Source organism: Spinacia oleracea, chromosome 6 (assembly GCF_020520425.1).
Source record: "Spinacia oleracea cultivar Varoflay chromosome 6, BTI_SOV_V1, whole genome shotgun sequence".
Classification (NCBI taxonomy): Eukaryota; Viridiplantae; Streptophyta; class Magnoliopsida; order Caryophyllales; family Amaranthaceae; genus Spinacia; species Spinacia oleracea.
The window spans coordinates 117,351,185-117,356,448 of record NC_079492.1 but is presented as its reverse complement, the minus strand read 5'-3'; the positions used below and the strand labels follow the sequence as shown (position 1 = coordinate 117,356,448).

The following is a 5,264-nucleotide window of genomic DNA, read 5'->3' as shown; positions in this document are numbered from 1 at the left end:
TGAACCCGACGTGAATCAAACACGCAACCTTCTGATCTGGAGTCAGACGCGCTACCATTGCGCCACGGATCCTCTTTGCTTGTTATCTCAATTAGCTATGTTTTAAATCTAAATGAATGTCACCATATTGCAGAGTAGATAATATAACAGACTAACACCATATATAATAGTAAGATCACGGCCAAAAAGGTACTCCATAAGATTTTTTTATTATTATGTATTATTTTGTTTTTAATGGAAAGATACAAAAGTACTCCATAAGATTAGGGATGGCAATGGGTCCAAGATCCGACCCAGATCCGGTTAGATCCGATCCTTTTTTAAGGGTCTGGGTCCAAAAAAATTAGACCCTATGAATCTGGGGTGGATCTGGGTCTTTGTTCAATAGGGCGGGTCTGGGTCCTGGTCCTAGCTAGAATTAAAGACCCTGATCCAGTCCAGATCCGACCCACATACTCATATATATAATATTTTTCTAAAAAATTATTAAAATGTAAATATAGTTCAATCTTTACGGGCTTAACTTTATCATAAGATAGTACATAAGATACATAAGATGATAAGACAGTAACAATTGATTTACCTATTACTCTTTTTTGTGACAGTTTTTTTTTTTTTTTTGAAAGGTATATAAGAAGAATTATACATTAGGAGTCCCTCCGCACGAGGGATAATGTATTATTCCGTACTATACTTCCACTACAAGAAATTGTACTATTAACGACGGGAAATCCCGTCGATAAAGGTCAATAATTGTTGATTAACGACGAGATTTTTCGTCGCGAACCCGTCATAAAAGGGGGCCGTCGTTAATGGAAAATCCCGTCGTTAACCCGTCGTAAAAGACATTTGCGACGGTTATTCCCGTCTTTGTTGGGTTGTTATCCCCGTCGCAAAAGCCCTTTTGCGACGGGATTTTTACCCGTCGTTATTAGGTTGTCATAAAAGATATAAATTTTTGTAGTGTTCAGGCCCGCCCGGTCTTGATATTTTATGACCCTGGGCCCTAGGTGGTCCCACTCCCAGCCCTATGCCTAGGGTCGGGCCTGCTATACTTTTACTTACACACATGTCAATCCGCAACTTAAACTACTAAAATCTCTACTTTTCTATTATTAAACGTTGATAATATGAAAATATACATTGTGACGAATCCAATAATATGTTACAGAGTATACGATAACATTAAATAATACACTCAAATGAGAAGGGAACTTAGAATGAGAAGAATGAGAAGAAATCTACACCATCCATATTAACGGTACAGATTGGACTACATTTACTTTTATTTTTTCCCCATTCTTCTCATCTTCCCGTAGTTCTTCCATGACCATTTTCTCTCTCCTCTCAAACAGATCATTTGCAACTCCTCCTTTTCTCTCTCCTCCTCAATCAGCCATGACACTTCCTCCTACTTTTCTCTCCCTCCTCTTCCTCTTCCTCTTCTAGCTACTCTATCAATTCCTTGAAGAAACGAATTTCTCTCACTGTTCTCTATGCTCCATCAATTGATTGAAGAAACCGACTACTCTCACAATAAGGCATCATTGATCGCCATTTTCGGAAAATTGACAAATTGTAGCTCGATTGGGTATTTCAATAATGTTTTTTGAATTTTGGTTTGAGTATGATTTTTTTTTTTTTTGACATAGTTGAGTATGATTTCCAACTATGAAGTATATAATTAGATTGAATTTAATTGCTATTATATTTGAGATATGAAATTCTTGTTGTTGTCGCTGGGAAGATGTTGAGCCTGTCTGTCATTCATGGTGTTTAGCGGAGAGGAGGGGGACGATTTTCTCATTAAGTGCAAATGAGCAAAGTCTGTCTTCCTAGTTTCTCTATCCTCTGATCTGGTTGTGCGCCATCGTATGTGTTTTTTTCCGGTATGTTGTAGTTAGACCTGTTAAACGGGTCGGTCGGGTCGGGTTGTAAAAATTATTTTTGGGTTCGGGTTGAATCGGGTCGGTCACTTTCGGGTTGGGGGGTTTATAAATGCTTGTTCAAGACCCAGAACTTTCGGGTTCGGGTCGATCCAACGGGTTGAGAGATTTTAAAACGCGCATTATATTTTCATTAATTTAGGTAATAAATATACAAAATATGAGCAAAAATTAACAAATTTTCCTACACAAGTTTATATTTAGTCAAATTCAACCATATAATGGCGTATAATTCAAATTAAAATTATATTACACACAACAATAGTAAAAACAACCTGTTTATTATGCTTTAATTTTCTCATAATCTCATTTTTTAGTATAAATACAATGATTTTCAATCGGTCGGGTCCTAAACGGATTCGGTCGGGTTTTGACCCATTACATTTCGGGTTGCTCGGGTTCGGATAAAATCGGGTTACAGGTCACAAAATCTTGTTCAGGACCCATTATTTTCGGGTCGGGTTCGGGTCGATTTTCGGGTCGGGTCGATTTTTGACAGGTCTAGTTGTAGTCGTCCTTTAACATATCGTGCGGTGTTGATCTGTGATGTTGTCAATGTCTACTCTGTTGAGCTTAAATTCATTTAAATTTATGTTTGTCCACTCTAGTTTATTTTGGAAAAGCCTTTTCAATTATTTGGGTAAAGGATTTATTAATGGTTATAACATATGATTAGCCTTATAGGTTTAATATTAATTGAGTGAGACAATTATTTCTATTTATGTTCCCTTCTCATAAATTAGCGCAAATGAAGGAGTATATTATATGATTAGCCTTATAGGTTTATTATTAATTGAGTGAGACAATAATAACCATTTAATATACTCCTTTAGCGCTATGACCAGAATCCATGCAAAAGTATAAAATTAGACTTTAATATTTGCTCATTTAAAAACAATGAGCAAATGATTAAAATCCAAATTTTAATATTTGTTCATTTAACATAATGAGCAAAAATTCAAAATCGAAACAATAATATTTGCTCATTTAGACACAATGAACAAAAGTTTAAAGTTCAAATTAATATTTGCTCATTCAGACACAATGAGCAAAACTTTAACATTCGAACTTTAATATTTGCTCATTTAGACACAATGAGCAAAATTTTAAAATCCAAACTTTAATATTTGTTCATTTAGACACAATGAGCAAAAGTTTAAAGTTTGAATTTTAATATTTGCTCATTTAGACACAATGAGCAAATGTTTGAAATCCGAACTTTAATATTTGCTCATTTAGACAATATGGGCAAAAATTTAAAATCGAAACTATAATATTTGTTCATTTAGACACAATGAGCAAAACTTTAAAGTTCGGATTTTAATATTTGCTCATTTAGACACAATGAGCAAATGTTTAAAATCCGAACTTTAATATTTTCTCATTTAGACACAATGAGCAAAAAATTAAAATCGAAACTATATATTTGCTCATTTAGACACAATGAGCAAAAATTTAAAGTTCGAATTTTAATATTTGCTCATTTAGACACAATGAGCAAAACTTTAAAATCCGAACTTTAATATTTGCTCATTTAGACACAATGAGCAAAATTTTAAAATCCGAACTTTAATATTTGTTCATTTATACATAATGAGCAAAAGTTTAAAGTTTGAATTTTAATATTTGCTCATTTAGACACAATGAGCAAATGTTTGAAATTCGAACTTTAATATTTGCTCATTTAGACAATATGGACAAAAATTTAAAATCGAAACTATAATATTTTCTCATTTAGACACAATGAGCAAAACTAAAGTTCGGATTTTAATATTTGCTCATTTAGACACAATGAACAAATGTTTAAAATTCGAACTTTAATATTTTCTCATTTAGACATAATGAGCAAAAATTTAAAATCGAAATTATAATATTTCCTCATTTAGACACAATGTGCAAAAATTTAAAGTTCGGATTTTAATATTTGCTCATTTAGACACAATGAGCAAAAATTATAGTTTCGATTTTAAATTTTTTCTCATTTAAATACAATGAGCAAAAGTTTAAAATAAGAACTTTATTTGGATACTCTGTTAGTCGTTGATGTAGATTTGCTCATTTTATTTTATTTTTCTTATTTTAATTTTTATGCCCATTTGTATTTTTTTTGCTCATTTGTACGTTGTTTTTGCCCATTTGTATTTGAACAAATGAACAAACCTTTTTGCTACGGAGTACTAGTTTGTTAAATTATTTAATCCGCGTAAACTTCCGCGCGCATAATTGCAGTGTTGCCGTTAGTAATGCGGTAGAATTAGACCATTGATTTTAGCATATCTAACGGATGACAATTCTTCTCATTCTTCTTATTATAAGGATCTTCTTGTTGGAGGGTGACCATATATATATATATATATATATATATATATATATATAGGTTTAGACTCACGTGAGAAGTAGTGTTATAGTGAGAAGCGTGAGAAGTCATCTACGCCGTCGGATTAAACAAATCAACAGCAGTAATTAATCGCGCCTAACTAATGAATAAATAACTAAGTATGAGAATTTTTGTACATAACCATCCCAAATTAAATGGACCCGTCTTTTTCCTATGCCGGGTAAAAACAGAGCCATTTCTTTCTCCTCCCAGCTTTTTGAACCTTACGAAATATAATTAGAATCGAACCTTCAGATATTTCAATTGCAAAATAAGCAATAGATCATTTCTCTCTCCTCCTATCTCGTCCATGTCGGTAAAATTGAACCTTAGGGATATTTCTATTGCAAATATAATTAAAAATTGATGTACTTGTCTTATCAATGAATGTATCTATAGCTCTAGTGTTAACGGAATCGCAAAATTAGTTTGTGATTACTCAGTGGGTAACATCAATGTATCTGTAGTTCAAAGTTGATGTATCTACAATATAGAGTTGATGTACCTCCAATTCGTATTGATGTATCTTTAATGCAATTGAGATATATTTCGATGGTATTTGCTGGTGTATTTGCATTTTTTATGATGAAGATGAAGAGGGTGAACATTGTGAACAAGGAGGAGACAGAAAGAGAGGGGAGGTATGGAGGTTGGAGAAAAGAGGACTCAAAACGAGTATGTTTTGATGATTTTATTTTGGTGATGTTTGGAATAGAGGAAGGAAGAAGATGGTAGAAGAGTGAGAAATGTTGATTTGGGCCTCACGTGGGAAGTCTTGTCAGCTGGACTCATTATTTAATTTTTGCAGACCCACTCTTTTATCTAGTTGACGGCCACGGGTATTAGTTAAATCGCATGTACTAATGAAAACCGTAGGATCTGTTTAATCCAAAGGCTGATATTGCTTCTCACGCTTCTCACCTTGTGTATACTTCTCACCG

At 33.4% G+C, this 5,264-nt stretch overlaps 1 non-coding gene across 1 annotated transcript; it reads right to left on the bottom strand.

Annotated features, from left to right (window-relative positions):
* Positions 1–72, bottom strand: TRNAW-CCA (transfer RNA tryptophan (anticodon CCA)). The gene has a single exon. It is a non-coding gene; the product is annotated as a tRNA-Trp (tRNA).
* Between the last annotated feature and the right edge of the window lie 5,192 nt (positions 73–5,264).